The sequence below is a fragment of the Xiphophorus maculatus genome, chromosome 2 (assembly GCF_002775205.1).
Source record: "Xiphophorus maculatus strain JP 163 A chromosome 2, X_maculatus-5.0-male, whole genome shotgun sequence".
NCBI lineage: Eukaryota > Metazoa > Chordata > Actinopteri > Cyprinodontiformes > Poeciliidae > Xiphophorus > Xiphophorus maculatus.
Window position 1 is genome coordinate 23,620,529 of NC_036444.1, and position 18,025 is coordinate 23,638,553.

At 40.6% G+C, this 18,025-nt stretch overlaps 1 long non-coding RNA gene across 2 annotated transcripts in view; it reads right to left on the reverse strand.

Moving 5' to 3' along the window:
• The window catches only part of LOC111611378, a 104,314-nt gene extending 98,599 nt beyond the window's left edge, over nucleotides 1-5,715 (reverse strand). For both annotated transcript variants that reach the window (XR_002754023.1, XR_002754024.1), the window contains exons 1-2: nucleotides 5,522-5,715; nucleotides 5,300-5,379 (exon numbers count right to left, since the gene is read on the reverse strand). This is a non-coding gene — a long non-coding RNA (uncharacterized LOC111611378). The remainder of the gene's footprint in view (nucleotides 1-5,299; nucleotides 5,380-5,521) is intronic.
• Between the last annotated feature and the right edge of the window lie 12,310 nt (nucleotides 5,716-18,025).

Genomic DNA, 18,025 nt, shown 5'->3' on the forward strand with positions numbered 1-18,025 from the left:
TTTAACTAAATGATTGGCCTTTTATCAAATGCAGGTTTGTGATGAATTTAAACTAAAATCCTCCCAAAAGCCACATTTCAAGTTACTTAGGTCGAGTTACGATTGAATTTCTTTTTAAGTAAATTAGTAACGTTGTTCATGTTTAATGTTGTGTTATAACCACGAAGCGAGGTTACAGTGTACTTAATGAAGGATTTATAAGTTACATGCTTCCTCTCTGACCTTGAATGCACCACAGGAAGAAAACAACAAACAGAATCAGCAAGAAGGTGGCGAGGATGAGGAGGGGAACATGACACATCTCTTCAAACAGGTTCCATGTTTATTTCCAACAGTGGCTCGCAAGTTGAGGGAATTCAGGACACTTTAATGCTCATCAGTAACCAGAAGAGATCCTGGCATTAATGATTTACGGTCCGATCTCACAGAGGCTACTGTGATGTTATTCCTTTGGACAAGAAAAACCATCTTTCGTGCTCCCGGGCTTCTTAAAGAGTGGAAACGATTGAAAATTTCACGAGGAGTTTACGTGACAAACCTCAGTTGGTCTAAACGTGAAGAGTATAAGCACATGGTTTTGAAATCACCACATGGACAACTATTGCTGTCTGGATTCTAAGAAGACTTGTGGTTTGATGAAGATACTGTCTTCTGGCTGTGAACTAAGTCAGATTATGAAAATGACCATAACTTCAAATCCCCTTATAAGACACTCAGTCCCAGGGTTTATCTACATTGTGATGGACTGCTGGATCTTGTACCCATGAACTTTTTATCCATTAAACTTAATTCCCCCCACATAGGCAAGGACTTTTCAATCGCTGATCTTTCCACTTGCTATCCACCAGCCAGTGTAGTAATTAGTAAAGAGACTTTCGCATTTTCCACAAAACATGTCAAGTGCCCATGTCTTTTGTGAAAGGGGGTTGAAGTCAACCAGCCACCGTAATGCCCATATGAATCACCAATGAGGTAGTCAGAGCCCCTTGACAGCTGACTTATGAAAGGTTAAGCCATTGTTCCTTCTTGTGTATTGCAGTTACAGCAATTCTTTCTGTACTAGTTAGCTAGAGAGTTTCAGGCAAAAAACACACAGATGCACACTATGTATGCACCCATGTTGTCATTAGTTCAGCTGGTGTCAGAAGTGCTTGTCTTTTGCTTCGTCTAGGCAAGCCCAGGAGCATTATTATGTCTGGACACATAATATCACTTGACATCTTTAACCTATCATGCTTCACAAAGCTCATCCTGTCAAAACACATCCTACATAAACCTAGAGATTCTTAAAAGTTTTCTTCCCTGTTTGAAGCAACTTCAAGAAAGAGAAATTTTCTTATGACCTAAACTGGACAAATCCCATGTTGCTGTAATTTTTTTTTAGGGATATATTTATATAAATCATCTTTTTATAAGCTTATAATCAGGCACAATAAGCTTGTAATTGTATAATTTTCCCACCAAAATCCACATTATGAGGATGGCAGAGACCCAAAGCAGTTTTTCTTTTGTTTGTTTTTTTTAGTGAAAGCACCTTTTATGCAACATGTGGCGTTCCATTATTGTGGCACAAATAACAACATAACATGTTAGAGCTTTATGTGACTGATGCTTTTATGTAATATTTTCCGAGTGAAATCTGACCAAATCAAAAGTTATGAAAAAATTAATCCCTGTAGCCTGTAATTCCCTTAAGAATATAACTCTGAGCAAAACAACCTGTACCACACAGTGGTAAACCATGTAATTTTCAACTGCTTCTCTCTTCTGGGGCACTTTTTACGCAAGAGAACGGTTATGGCAACATGTTCTTGCACATTTCCAGCTTTAATATATAAAGCTATATATATATATGCCTGGAAAAAATATCTGTTGTGTTAAATTGACTTTTTTGAGATTTATATCATGCTATAATGCTATAAACCCTCAACAAAAGCAAGCCTAGAGTGTAGATTTGATTCTTTCATGCACATTTGAGGAATAATGAATAATGATCTGACCAATAATCAGAGTAATATTAATTTTAGTTTTCAAAGAAGTTAACTGAAAGGGAACAGAAAGTAGTAGTTTGTACTGAATAACTAAGCTCTATACTAAGTTTAGTTATTTTACAGAATTAATAAATTTGTTTAGAAAAACACACTCAGTTTAAATGCCTAGTCTCTGTTGATATTGCTTTGATTCTATAGGATTTTGAAGGATTTCTTATTGCTTGTTCACAGCTCAGGCTACAGAGAACAAACAACTGTTTATGAGAGCAACTAGGTCAAGGTCGAAGTCGAACGGAGCTGGATGGGTAGTCCCCTGCAGAATTCATTATGGGGTCAGGATGTTTGGGTTTTGTGGAATGTGCAGTGAAGGACAAATAAAACAACTGACCGCTTAAAGTTTGCCCCTGGCACAACACTAAGCAGCACATCTGTACTTTGATCAAGACAACCTTTAGCTTGGATATGCGTGTATTGAAGTTGAAACTTCACCCATCACTAATGTTTGGTCGTGAAGTCTGTAATGCGGCAGTTGGATGACGTGAAGCTTACCAGAAATTGTCTGCACTGTAAACAACTATCCCTCACTGCGAAGAGAAATGTGTCGAGCAGAACTAGATGGCTGTTAATGTTAATTCAGTATTTAGAAATGTGGACAACATGGACTGAATGGCTTTGTTCACTTCCTCTGTTGCCACTGCTAAAACTGCAGGCAGACCACAATTCTAAAATAGCACAGGAAATCAACTTTCAAAACTTCTTCTGATTCTGACTGGCCTGGTTAAAAATCTACCGGACGAATCCAAGTCAACAGGAGAAAGCCCAGACTGAGCTGTGAAGCAAGAATATAATCGAGCGGAATTGTGCCAGGCTATAGTTGTTTTCCTAAAGTAAAATCTTAACTTACCCCTATCTGTGTGTGCCCTAAATATGCCAAATTGGAATCCACCACAAACTTCTGCTACACCTGCTCTCAGATTATCAAGTTGACTTCAAGTTCATATTTTAACTTGCTTATATATTCATATACGTTGTCATACCGAAAGTATGACTAATAAACTACCTAGGAAACTCATCTCTTTCAATGAGAGCTAACCGCTGGTCCAGCTTCTCTATTAAACCTGCCACAACTTACTAGCGTGTTCACCCCTGACAGAAAATAACCACCAGATCAGCAAATATCTCATATAACCTTATTTGGATGCGTCCCTTGCCCTGCATCCAAATTAAATACAAGTAGACGTCTGAGAGAGATAGTAGAAAGAGTATTCCAAGACAACATCACAACATAGCAGTTTCCTCATGCTGTCAGATTAAGGATTGCTGGATGATATGGCCAAAGCCTGTCCTCCCAAACAACCAATCCAAACAACAGATTTTCCTCAATCAATATGTATGCCATGACTGTCCTTCACCATTAGGCCTCTTTGAGCTGGTGTAGGAATCATGTGCAGTGGAACATGAACATGGAGAGGAACACAATATCTAAAACTTTCTCCAAATGCTGACAAAGGCAGTTGGGTAATAAAATCAGAGTGTGGAGAAGATGGATAGAATGATGTACTGATTGCTTCACCAATAAGGTAAATGATTTTGGTGGCATTAGTGAGATGGTGTGGAATGGAATCTGTCTCAAATGAACAGCAATGATTGTCGTAGTAAGACACAATCTCAGTGCAAAGATATCGAAATGAGATTCAATGCCAAATAAAATATCTGCAAAGACTGAACTCAGTCCAAGATTGCAATGCTCACCCTCACAGAGTGAACTTTATCGGAGAATATCTCCCGAATGTGGAAATGGAGTGAGTGGACTGCTGGTCAAAGAATGGGACGCTATCCCTACCTTAAATTTACTTCTATGTCCCAGTGAGTTTATTGTTGCAATATTAAGTCACAATCGGTTTCTCTGGTAGGTAACTCACACACTGTCCAAATGTGGGTCTGAAAATGTTTCAGTCTTCCGGTTTTTACCTGCATTGCAACAGATTTCCCGCTTCCCTTAGTTACAGATTCACACAGACCTATTGTGACCATTTACATGCTGCAACGAGCAACTAAATGACACTTCTGGATATGCCAGAGAGTAGAGCTGGCATTCCCAGGAAAAAAAATGAGTGACACTCCATTCTGCAGAGTGAGATTTAATGGAATCTCAGCAGATCTTAGATCTCTTTGATGCATCTTACAGGGCTCAGAGCTGGGAACGACGGGAGGAAGAGCACCTTAAAAAATGAATGAACTTGAAAATGAGAAGGTTAACATGATTTATGCTGAAACAAAGTATGTGCGGGGGTGTAAGGGGGAGCTCATTGTAATAATGGGAAGCTGCCACAGAATTCATTTGTTCAGCGTAACATTCAGCGCAATGGAACGCTATTCATCTTCATCGCTCATCACCTGTCCTCGAGTCTATGAATGACAGGGAAGCCGCCGTCGCTTGTGCGCCTGTATAATTCCCACTGCCGTATTATGGGCTCACATACATATGGCGGCATTCTGTCTAATAGAATCGTCGGAAGGCCGCCGGTCGAAAGTGATGGGAAAGAGATGTCACTGCATCAGCTATGGAGCCGTGCTCTGTGCCAAATCGGTGGTTTAGAAATGGGTTACTTTTTTTCCCTTTCTGCAGCTTATCTAAGTGGCATGTCTGGGCGGCTAAACAAACCACAGAGACAGGTGGCATGTCCGCACAGCGAACATCCACCTTAGAGTATAAAGATGTAAAGAAGAAAATGAGTAATCTCCCTTTTCAGAAAAGAAAGTGCTAAACAGGCATGTGTTTCAGTACATCAGAGTGCTTTCACACTGATGCAGGACTTTGAAAAAATTGACAAACGCATCCACTTCACATTCACAAACATCCACGTGTTTGACTTGGATTCAATGTGAATCAAACTATAGCATAACTGGAGAAAGTGTGGTTCATTTTCCTCTTAAATACTCACACTCAAACACATACAATTCACTATAGGCACGTGTTTAATGTTGCTTTTTATGTGCAGACGTCTTTCTGCTTGATAAACAGGATTTTCTCTACATGTAATTGATCGTGAAGCGCCGCCATGGCCACACCTGCAGTTTTTTAAAAATATGATAAAACAATGTAAAGCATATGAAATATGTATATACATAGCCTATTATATGCACTTATACTAGCCCTACTCAGAGTTGAGGTAATGTTACATAGAGATGCTCAATGTCCTTTATTGTGACGCAATTCCCTCAAGTTCTGAGGAATATAGGAATGACATGTTGTGGCAGCCTGATTACTCATCATTAAATAAATACTATACATACATTACACTCACCAACACGCCCCATTTTCTTTTGGGGCATACATCCTCTGGCAACATGGCCGCCGAGCTCAGTCGTTTCCGGTTGGAACGCCCTTAGAACGTCATGAAAGGAAACGCGGCAGGGTAGAGAGAGAGAGAGAGAGAGTCATCTCACAGCTCCACTGGCTCACAACACAAACCTTCTTTTTGGACCAAGTGTCTCTCCAAACGCTGTGAGTGAATAAAAAAAAACACCTGTTTATATCCGCGTTTCTGCTACCGGTTGCTAAACGTCGTGTGCAGCTGAGGTCTGTTGTTTGGGACTCTGTTGTGGGTCGCCTGGAAAACGCGGAGTGGAGTTTTCTTTTATGCCTGTCATGATATGAGGGAAGACAGGAGAAGCTATCCGCTTGAAAAGCCGTGCTCTTTATTCTTGCTGAAGCATGAGGTAACATGAACTGCTTCTTCTTCGAACTCGTTTCTGTGTCCCCTTTCCTAGTGCTCCCCCAGTGATCAGGAAGTGTAACTACCGTTACTCTAGATATACAACAGAGACTAATCTGGCGACATCTCCCGTCTTTTAAAGTTAAAGATTGCAAGATCGCAAAAATCTGCAAGTTATTTCAATGTCTTAAAGGATAGTAAATAGTACATTTTCTAATACAATTAATTACTCCATTTAACTTAATCTTTAACTGTCACATTTCTTTCAACAAAGGCTTCTTGTTTTCAGAACAACTTTCCCACAACATGTTGGGGTTTTTTTTTTTCAATAACAGCCTTAACAAATTCCATACAGAACAATACAGGACATCACAGGGGTAGACTGCCCTCAGCCCTGATAGGGATTATTATGTCCTTTTAAACCTTCTACTCTCTGAATCTCAGAGGCAGCTTTATTTCGCATCCCCTGGAAGTTGTCCTCACAGGAGTAGATGGTGGGAAGGAAGATTCTGAAGGAACATTTTGTTAAGATTACTACAGCAGAGTTTTAATTTTGGTTGGACAGTGTGGATGTATTAAATAAATGTATTAATTTACTTTTTAAACATTCAGTTTGAAATGGTCATAATTAAAACCACTTTGTCGTTCTACAGTAACCAGCATCGTGTTAAACTCGCCCCAATCCCCGGATAACCCACCACCATAATCTTTAAAAACCCTACAGGAAACCCTGGACAAGCTAACTTGACTATGGTAAATTGACCTTGTATCAAAGCGCAGGCGTCATCTCGAACTGTGCGCCCACAGCTACAGAACTCACTGGCAACCTATCATCATGTCGCCAGGTCTGACTGACAGTTTCCAGTCCAAAACCGACGTAAAACCCACCCCACTCTAAAAAAAAAAACCAAGTCCAAATCTCTAGGAAATTCATGTTGATAGCACCAGACATAGTTCTATTTACATCTATACCACAACATTTTTGGTTGTCCTTTTTGATGTACTGACCAGAATCAGATCCCACTGCGACTGCTAAGGACTTGACTCTAGCAACACAATTTTGTGGTGATATGTCCTTTTAAGTCATGATGTTGCCCCGGACTTTCTGTCTTAAAATACAACTACATTGTGAGACTCGGATTAGCCAATTACTAATCATTGACGATCTCAGGTCCAACAGATTCTAGACATTTCAAAATAAATGATCTAATAAGATAAGCGCAGTAACACAGCATTTTATCAAACGTTTTGTGCTTTTCTGCTACATTGCCTCTAGCATGTTAGTCTCCTTCACTAACATAGCTCAGATTCTTATAACTCAGATTTGGATGTCAGTGTCTTATGTCTCAGTCATTTTAAATGCATCTTAAGCTTGTTAAAATAGGCTGTTTTTGTCCAAAAGGCACACTAGTAGCCTCTGTGTCAAAGAAAATTAGACCAGTCCGCCGCTATCAGAGCACCGGTGCTGAATTGGCCCAGGCTGAAAGACGCGCACACACACACTCGCCGCAGTTGGCTGTATCGACAAGCCTCCCTTTGTTGACATCTGCACTAAAACCTCCCTTCTTGTTTATTATGAACAAAGTGGCTTTTGATTGTGACGGTTTGAAAAGGAACAGAGAGCCCAAATAAAACAGCCGAACCAGTGAGAGCACTGCGATTATTAAAAGGAGCGTCGTGAGAGCGAAACAGGGACTGGCGCTGTTTGATGAATTATTTGCGTTATTTGATTTATCTGCTGAATTATGCATTATACTATTTTCTGAGGCATCAGTGCTGACATTCTTAGGATCGCTTTAAAAGTCTGGGAGACAGAACGAGAGCTTTGGAAGTTTTCAAAAACCTCTCTTGGTAATAGTTCAGCCGGCTTCCATCTTGCTATGAAGTCGTGTCATCACCCCGTATGTCCTCAGATTTCAGCTAAGAGCCTGTTTTCCCTGCTCTCAATACGTCTTTCCGAGTTTTGCGTCTCGATAGCGACGGCAAGTCGAGCGGCTTCGCGTGGCGCCCGGTCACCTCTACAACACAAGAACGGAGCCGTTAAGCTGCGGGCTGTGCAGCGAATGTGCAATGTAATGCTTTTTGACTCATTAGATTAAAGATAAGAGGGTGATAACATGGGTTTCTGTTTTTTTTCCCGCCGTGGTTAGGCTGTGACGGTGAATTAAGATGATCGCGCATCCAGGGTGAAGTTAAGTTCACGCACAGCTGGCTTAGATGCTGTACATCCATAAAGTACTCAAAGCGCTTCCCTTTTCAGCAGTTTTGTTGTGCTTAAGCCTTATTCCAAAGTGGATTTAGAGTAATTGTTCCCTCGAAACTCCACATACAACACTGCATAATGAGAATGTGATTTTTTTCTGTCTGCATTCTCCATCTTGGGGTGTTTTCACAACTGATACTCCAGTAGACTCTGTTCGATTGGGGACCAAAATTGCAACATTTCGATCCCAAAATGTTGAAAGAATCCGAGTGGGGCGGCACCAAGAACCACAGGAAAAACGACAGGAAAACCTCCGGAGACGACATGAGCACGACTTCCTTCTTTGAAAAATGTGAACAAAGGGCTTGCACACCTACACTAGGCTCACACGTCATCATCCGATATCTGGTATCCCATCGAAGGCCCCTTTTAAATCTGCAAGGTTGACCATGAAAAAGAGCCCAGCCTGCACATTTGCGAGCCTCTGAGAGCTCACAGGTCATCGTTTTTCCCCTCTCCGTCGTACATGTGACGGTGTTGCTCGCGGGGTCACTTAACGGGTGGATACACCGAGCGTGTTCAGTACATTTCATTCCCCGGGGCGTTGCTTCCGCCTAAGTTCTGTCGCGCTGTATGTGTTAGCTTGAGTAGTTTGCACATATGCAACTGAGACTGGTTGGCATAATATCCTCAAAGCCTGCATGCAAACTTGCATTCTCTCTTCCTAAGTAATGGGCAAGTGCGTGCCTTTATGCACAGTTTAAACCATATGCGTGGCTTTGATTGACTTGTGCTTTCCTTTTAGGAAAAAAATATATATATATTTTCGGATATGCATCAGCGAAGGTCAGCAAGTGATGTATGGCTGACCTCGGTTAGAAGGCATGGGGATGTATGTGCAATTAAAGCAGATTTATTTGACCTCTGCGCCAAGCACGACGTGTCATTTGTAGACTTAACAAAGCAGCCATTTGATCTTTGGTGTGGCGGCACATCTTTAGATTTTTAATTGATCTTTTTAAACATTTGTCCTTTATATGTCTTTGCAAAAGTGTCTCGGTGTGTTTTATTAATGCAGGGTGATTTATTAGAATTAAAAATGAAGAGGAAGTAAAATGAAGCAACAATTTTACAATGAAGTAGGCTGATTCCACTTTGGTGTCCCTGAAAAATCAATTGCAACCAAATTCCTGTTTAGAAACTACAACCGTGTTAGGGCCGCTGTAGATGGGGGAGCAAAACAGAGGAGATAATTTGTAAGGAAAAAAAAATCTTTGACATTAAGCTCGAAAATTTCCTAGAGAACGACTTGAAAATTTCATATTTTGAAAAGTCTGAGATGTGTGAGAAAAAGCTCTGAATTTTTTAGATCAATCTCCTTGTATGTGGAAATCTGGTAGAAACATCCCCCAAAACGTCCTGAAGGTCCAAGAGCGGCGGAAGGAGGAATGCAAAAGGAAACCATTCTTAATTTAAAAATCAAGCATTCGTGACCCATTTTGTTGATCTATCACAAAGAATGTCAGTGGTCATAAAATTGCAAAAATTGAAATTACAAAATAAAATCACTTAATGGAAACACAGCAATTAAAAAAAATCATGTTTTTTGATCAAAACGTTTTTGCGCTAGGATGAGGTGGGTTTGTTGGTTTCATCGAGATTTGTAAATTTCGCAAAACTGCATTGGAAACACTTTTTCGCATCACGTGTGTCATGATTACCACCCGGATTGAACAACTAGCTGAAACGATGAAGATGAAGACCACAGGAAATAGTTTGTAGCGTTGTAGTATGTTTTTAAATGACTTATTCACATCCATCCATCCATCCATCCATTTTCTGTTCACCCTTGTCCCTAATGGGGTCGGGAGGGTTGCTGGTGCCCATCTCCAGCTACGTTCCGGGCGAGAGGCGGGGTTCACCCTGGACAGGTCGCCAGTCTGTCGCAGGGCAACACAGAGACATACAGGACAAACAACCATGCACACACACACTCACACCTAGGGAGAATTTAGAGAAACCAATTGACCTGACAGTCATGTTTTTGGACTGTGGGAGGAAGCCGGAGTACCCGGAGAGAACCCACGCATGCACAGGGAGAACATGCAAACTCCATGCAGAAAGACCCCGGCCGGGAATCGAACCCAGGACCTTCTTGCTGCAAGGCAACAGTGCTACCAACTGCGCCACTGTGCAGCCGACTTATTCACATGTGATTTTAATTTTTTTCCCCCTCCCCTCCAGGGGTCTTTTTGTGAGCTCTATTGTCCCTTATATGAAAGTAGGCTGACAGAAAAGGGGGAAGACATACGGTAAATGTTGCCGGGTCCGGGAATTGAACCCACGACAGCAGCGTCGAGGACTCAAGGCCTCCAAACGTGGGTCGCGATATCCCCTACGCCGCCACAGCACGCCCATTCACATGTGATTTTAATCTATTTTCTCATTTAATGTAAAAACTGCAATTGCTACATTGTGTTTTTCCGACATTGGCGGAATATCAACAAAGTTTTGCACAAACTTGCAATAGAAATGCAGCTACACAAAGGGCAGTTAAATGGCAAAAGGTTCAAAAATAACGATGAGCAGTTTAGGGATCTCAAGAAGATTCGCTAAGTCAAAGACGGGGCTTTTCAGGCGACATGTTTTTATCAATATTGCCTTAAAGAAGATTCCTCCCTACTTTAATCCTTGATGGCTGTCACAGAACAGCAAGATCAGAGAGACGGGGAAACGTCACGTTCACCTGAATAAGTCTCACACAGCAGAAATCACTTGAGTTTGTATTAGTATTGACATTATTTTTAATTAGTACGAATTAGATGTGCTGTTTAAGTGACCTCGTTTAACTTCCTAGACTGAAATTTTGACTCATTATGCAAATCTGGTACATATGGAGAATACGTGGGCAGCGAGGTCAAGCGGTTTGACTCCACTCTAATCGCAAAGGGGGCTTGAACAGTCAGTTTTTATTCATTTCTCGCTTCATGTTAATGACATGCAATGCTGCCGAGCCCGGTCGTCTTCTTGACTTTGTGCCCGTTTGACATTGTGTCACTCTGTGTTGAGCTAAACTTTGTCGCGTACCCAAAGGGAGTCGGCATGAGGGGAGGAGGGCTTCAGCTGTGGTATTCTGGACCGGGCCAATTGGCAGTAGATGCTGGAGCGAACCCAGGACACAGTGGCCTGGGAGCCGTCTCACCCCAGCAGTCGCTGAAGATTTCTACAAATTAAATGCCGAAAGAAAATAAAAATAAAAAGGCCCAGAGGTCTCTGTGGTCCTGAGAGCTTTAAGGCTTCTGGACCCCTCCAAAAAAAAGTTCCAGGGATTTCCTGAAGGGAATTGCTCTCAATGGAACTGACAAGTATCACCTTTATGAGCGTTCTTTCTATTTGCATTTGGAATAATGTAGTGTAGCTGGTGGCTAGAGGTCAAATGTGGACTGTGACTGTATTGTCAGGTTGAATCAAGCTTCAACCTTTTGTCCTTTTGTTCACTTACTGTGTCTTGAGATGGGTTTTAACAGTACAACTATCACATATTTTGTTCATCATTGAGGCTTTCTCACAGGCAGTGGCATTTCCAAGTTGTTTTATTTTATTTTTTATTCGTCTGGATAGATTGTTTCAGGTTCCATAACAGCTTGAATTGATCTATTTTTATATTTTATTACTTACTCATTTTCGTCACTCAATCAATCTATAAAAAACAGCAGGCAACTCTGACAGCCTTTGGCCTAAGTGACTCTGTTGGCATCAAGGAACCAATCTTGCTGCAAAAATCATTTTAATATACAGTGCTCTGCCCTTCTAGCCCTTTTTTACATTTTGTCTCATTATGTCCTTTTGTATATTTTATAGGATTCTTTTTTGTGGCAGACAAACGCAAAGTAGCAAACAATTATGAAGTGGGAGAGAAAAAGCATACCTTACTTCTCAGATTACTTCTGTTTTTTTTGGTCGCACTTCAGTATTTCAAACAATCGAATTGTGACATCAAAGATTAAAACTCTAGATACAAAAGCAGTCTTCAAATTAAATTTTGTTCTTTTAAGTGAAAAAGCCATCCAGACCGACTTGGGCCTATGTAAAAGAAATAGTAATTGCTGTCCACCCACAACATTTGCCGGTTTACCAGAGTTCAAGTAGTAGAGCAGCTTGATACCATCATACTACCACCACGTTTGACTGTTGGTATAAGGGTATTCTTCTCAAATAGTTAAGTCTTACATCAGATATAATGTGATTCCCTTGACAAACCACAGAATATTTTCAGTCCTTCTTTCAGGTCTTTGAGGTTTTGTCATCTGTATAGTTAAGGACGTGGAACTCTTCCATGGTTTCCATTTTTGCCCAGTCTCTTTCTTATTGTCGAATGATGACCACTGTGAAATGATCGTCACTGGCTCTGCCAAGTCTCATGCTGCTGTTCTATCACCTGCGCCATTACCTGTATAGACCCCATGCTTAGCACCAGACCAATGTCATCTGTCATCAACCCGTCTGGCTTTCTAGCGCGTATTCCTGACATCCTGATTGTGTACCTCGCCCGCTTCCTGTTTTCTGACCATTCCCTTTGCTTGCTCCCTGTCTGCTTTCAGTGTTTTCTCTGCCTGTGCCTTTGACCCCTGGTTCATGTAAATGGATATCAGCTTTGACTCTCGAATTCTGGATTTGTTCTGCCTCATCGTCTCTCACGGTTGCCGACCTGGACCGTTGGCTTTGTTCATGAAGGTCAGTGGTTGGACAATCATTCACTTCCCTGTAACGGAGCCTGCTTATTTTAGCAATGATTGTGAATCTGCATTGATTACGATGACTTTTGACCTAATCCTACCCTTCCGACAATCTTAAGGATGTCTCGAGTATCAAGACAGCTCTGAAGATAATCTTATGAGATATTCCTGATGTGGGTGGTGTGGTAAGAGTGATCTAGGCAGTTTGGGAAGGACGTCATGACCACTCCGACCTCAAATTGGAGATATTCAACATATAGGGCTGTCTTGGCCCGATATCCCAGCATGTGAAGTGTTCCTCGTGGACAAATGAGTTGGCAGCCAGGTGATTGTGATGTATAGTCAATCACAAAGTCAGGAACAGTGCAGAATCCAAAGTACAGAAGACAAAACAACTGCTAGAGCATACCAGAACATCCGGCGGACACAATGTCTTTTCGTATTGTTTAATCTCAGCTAAAAATAGTCCACAAACCATCGCCATTTCTTCTTTGTTGTTTGATCTTGGTAGGCTTTGTGAGATTTCCCGTCTGACATCTGAATGTTCGTGAGTGAAATCTATGGTGTGTTTTCTTTGCCGCGCGGCTGCATACCACACGCTCTAAGACCAAACATGTTATATCTATGGTTTGTATTGTCACATCTGGGGTCTCAGGTTTTAGAAAGGTTTTAAAACTTTGCCATGTGAACCAGACATAACCTTCCTACCAGAGTTTTTACACTGAGTGGCATCATATCCTCTGTTTCCACCGTGTAGAGTCCCCTGTGCTGTAACAGTGATTAAACAATGCCCAATAAATGGACATGTTAAAACTTCAACGAGTCCAGTATCACAAGGTCCAGCAACTACATGGTCACTGTAGACGCAGCTACTAAGAGCATATGCTGCAAATCAAGAGTGCAAAGTGATTAATGATCCACAAGCAGAAAGGATAAACAGAAATAACATCATGTATGGGATATGCTGTTATTATAAATATCAGTTGTAAGTAACTTCTGTTTTCTGGGACTGTTGTTCAATCAGGAAACAATTGGTTGCAGGGGGTCCTCTGGAAGAAAACCATGAATTTCACAATTGTTTCACCTGTGGTTGCAAGTGAATCACTGACATCCAGTGATATGTTTTCCTTCTTTGACAAAAAAAAAAAAAGTCTATACTGTTCATCCTGCACAAAATCAACCAGAGTCCCAAGAGATCTTTTGTTCAAAACACTGAATAAGAATCACAAACCAGGCTATATACCGTATGTTATCATGTGTACGCATCTGAAGAGACCGCACATACTTTTAGCCATATTCTGCATGCTCGTAATTGTTCGATAAAATGTCTTTTTTGTTTTAGATAAACACATTTCATGGGGAATATCCTACTGACTTTGTATCTAAGTGTTTGCCTGTGGAATGACAGCCGTCAGTATCACCCTCCTGTGCTCCATTAGTAACACTGAATGCATTTGTGACTGAGTGACCCAGAGAGGCAAGAAACACAAACAAAATAAGCTGTTTTTGCAGTTATACCCACAGCCTGCAGCAGCGAATGAGGGCAAGGGATTGTTTTGCATCTGTTTCAGTGCTGTTTAGCATGTTAACACGATCCTCAAGTGTCGCTGATTTCTTTCCTGTTTCAAGAGTCATGCTGACATCCTTTCGGCACTGTAGAAAGCGTAAGAAACATAAATAATATGTTTTCTATATGCTTGTACTTTTTTTTTTTTAAAGGAAAAATCTATTTTAATCCATATCTAAAGTAGATGCTGCATGCTGGATGATCATAAAATAAAAGGAGAGGAAGGAAATACTGCGGTATTACTTTAAAATGTTTAGTCTGCTCTTTGTGAGAATGGGAGGTTTGGTAATCCATGACTGAAGTGACTCAACCTATTTTTTTTTATGAAGTTGTAACCTCCGATCTCAATATTGTTTTGGATTTCATGTGCTACAAAGCATAAAGTGTTGCATAACTATTAAATAAAGATAAATAGTCATTTTTAGGAACCACTTTTTGCCTTCACTTTCACCTAAATACAAGTGTTTGTTTTTTTTTACTCAAAATACACCACATCTCGAAATGTTGATTTTATTTCCTACAATAGCTTTCATTCCTCTTGCCACAATTTGCTTTTTTTTTTTTTTCCAAGATAACTGTTCACACTGGATTTTTCTAAGAACACCGAGCTGTTTTTAAAAATGTGATTAAAAAGAATTACGAGGATGCAGTTTTTGTTTTTTCTTCTTTTCATTTTACAACGACGAACTACTTTTCTCATCTTTCTGAATTCCAACAACAGCCGTCGACGTTTGGGATTCTGTCGTGACAAAATGTGGCAACACTTTTTCACCTGGCACTCTACATATAATATTGATAGCAGAGCACGCCGAGCGCAAGTTGAGAGAAATTCAATAAAGTTGAGACTGAAATGACCTACGAATGAGGAAAATCTCCCGAGGAAAAACACACAGCCTCCCAGATGTGCCAGCAGGCATGTTGTACAGGACACTAAAAGGTCTGAAAGTGGCTGCATTGGATGCTACTTCTTAGTTTGACCCAGTTTTAAAATAATCTTAAGGTCTTCTTTCAGTTGCTGCTATGGGGGGGGGGAAGTAAGATGTAAATTGATTGATCTTATATTTTTCATACCATTGACTGCTGGGACACCTCCACCTTGAGAATGATTCGGCAGGTTTTTGTATCTTTTGCTCAAATCCCACAATGAAAACAAGTCCACAAACAAAGAGAGAAATCAATGGATTTCTTTGGCAGCTTTCAGAGACTTGCTTAGCATCACAACGCACTTGCCCGAGGTGAACATCCCAGAGTGTATTATGGTGTTGCTCCACTGCCCTGTTCGCATCCGCAAGCTGTTCTAAACCCATTTGAAGTGAAGCACACAGGGTTTTAACAACTATCAGCACAAGTGTGAATAGCCTCCTAGGGCACTCTCGCTCTATTTTCCTGTTGAAATGGTTTCTCTCCTCAGTTGAGCATTTATCTATTCCAGCAAGAGAGCATTAGGGTGAGTGTTTATGTTAAAAAAAAAGAAGAATAATAATAAAAAAAGGTGTTTCATCCAGCATCGCACATCGAGCAACCATTTAAAGTTAATAGTTTTTTTTCTGTTTGATCAAATGTCACGAACCTTACTGTAATAGTGAAGTTACTTATCTAAACCCACGATTTACTTTACAAAAACTTAATTAAAGGGAGACTAAACAATTTGGACCAGAAGGTTCGGCTACATATAAAAGATGTGAAATGAACGAGACTAAGGATTACAGTTGTGAAAGTTCCAGGCTTGTGTATTTTTGAAAGGATGTTGTAAAAAAATAAAAATATTATGTCGCCAAAAGATTCACAGTAACTTTCACATTCACTGTAACTACTTTCAAAATCTTACCGAGTTGCACCCTTCTAGTTACACAAACCAAACTTCAGCTCAAAACGAAACCATTTTGCGTTGATCTCAGGGATAGTTCCAAGGATGGTTCATATTAGCCCTTAAAGATTCAAAGGAAAACATCCAAAAATCCAGAAGAATGTATGTGTGGAAGAGCACAGCAAGTACTGACTGATGTTGAAAGGATTTTTGTTGCAGCTGGCTTTGCGTTGCAGAAAGCGATAAAGTTGACGGGTTCGTCAGAGCGATTTCCTTGCCATCAATAACAAATCGATCCAACATACATCAAACAGTACAACCCCCCCCCCGACCTGTCAATGACAGTGTCGTAACACGCACTGAGGTTTCAAAGAATTAAATTTCACATTTTGTTAGCACTTAGAAATACTGCTTCTAGCATTAAACGTGTTTACAATTAAAAATAAAACAGTGAAAAACGCAGTAACCTCTGCGTTGGTTTTAACTGTGTCTTCATTCTTCTCTCAAGAGTTTAAATCTTTACAATTTCAATAACGTTCCGAATGATAAGTAAAACTTTACATTTTATGCTATTTCTTTAATCAATGTGAGAAAGTTTTCGCTCACTGTAAACTCAAAAGAGCAAATGAACAATGAACAGGTAAAATAACTTGCTCACCCATCACACAAGAGGACAGCCAACAGCACAAAATGGCGCCGCCTCTAACGCCCCACACATACAACCAGAACTACACAGAGAACCAAACCAGCTAATACTGGTAATGTAATTTTTCCATCACAATGTCGATTTGGTATCTTTTTTTCCCCATAAATTTCTATCTCCTTTGTTCAGTTAATACTTGTGGAGCTGGTGGGCGGGACAATGCGCAATTTAGAAACAGCTCATTGGCTAAGACCAATGCCAGAATTATTTTTAACCCTGCAACTGCTGGTCATGACAGTAATTCACCATAAATAATTAATAACTATTAAAGTAATCAGTCTTTTCATGCTTATGGGAGTTTTATTTTTTGTTTTTCTTAAAAGTCGTATTTAAATGTGGGTTACACAGTTTTTTCCACAATAATTTATCATTGCTGATTTTGCGACGAGTTAAAAAATTACATCGCCGTAGATGAGAGGGCATCCTTCTCTATTTCCTTTTATTATTTCATCTCCTCACCGACAGTGACTGCGAACCTCCATTGTCACCCCGGGTGGAGCCGAGATTCAAACATCCTTCCTCTGTGTGATTGAGGAGCCTCATAAACCGCACACGCATCCCTACGGTCTTTCAAAAAAAAAAAAAAAAAAAAAGCCCCTCCTTCTCTTTGAAGAATGGTGGGAGGGATGTAATTCACTTTACAATATCAAATAATCACCGCTTGTGATTCTTGTCTCCCGGCTAACTTGTCGGGCGCGAGTTTATGTCTTTTAAGAGCAGAGGTGAGCTGTTGGAAAGACAGTTCACCAGCTGTGTCCTGAAGGTGATGGGGCCTGAAGTGAAGCCGCACCTCGAGGTCATTGAGCAATAATAAGTGTTATCAAGTGAGAGCCAGAAGACAGGTAACACTAGTGGAATTTATGAGAGGCCTTGCAGGATGACCCCAAGAATGACCAGCCATTCTTTACTGGTGACAGCACTAAAGCGCCAAAAAGACTAATATGGCTGGATTGTGATTAAATAGTCCCTGGTTGTTAAAGGTGGTGGCACCAGCAAGAGATTCTCCTTTTTCTTCAACAGGAGGCATGCAAATTGTAAGAAAATCCAAAAAAAAAGGACAAGAAAGGTTCCACATTTTGTGCAAAAAAGTGTCTGCCAGTATTCAAATCTGATCTGATATTTCCTGTCCCTGATCCGTTTATTTCTTTTGTGAACTAATGTGGTGCGTCAACAGCTTTAGCAGCAGTCCTGGGATTTGCCACGAACAAATAAAAGTAGCTGTGCCTCCGGCTGTTTAACAGGTACCCTGCTTGTTTCTGACAGGGTTAACTGTTGGAGGTAAAACATTCATTGAGACTG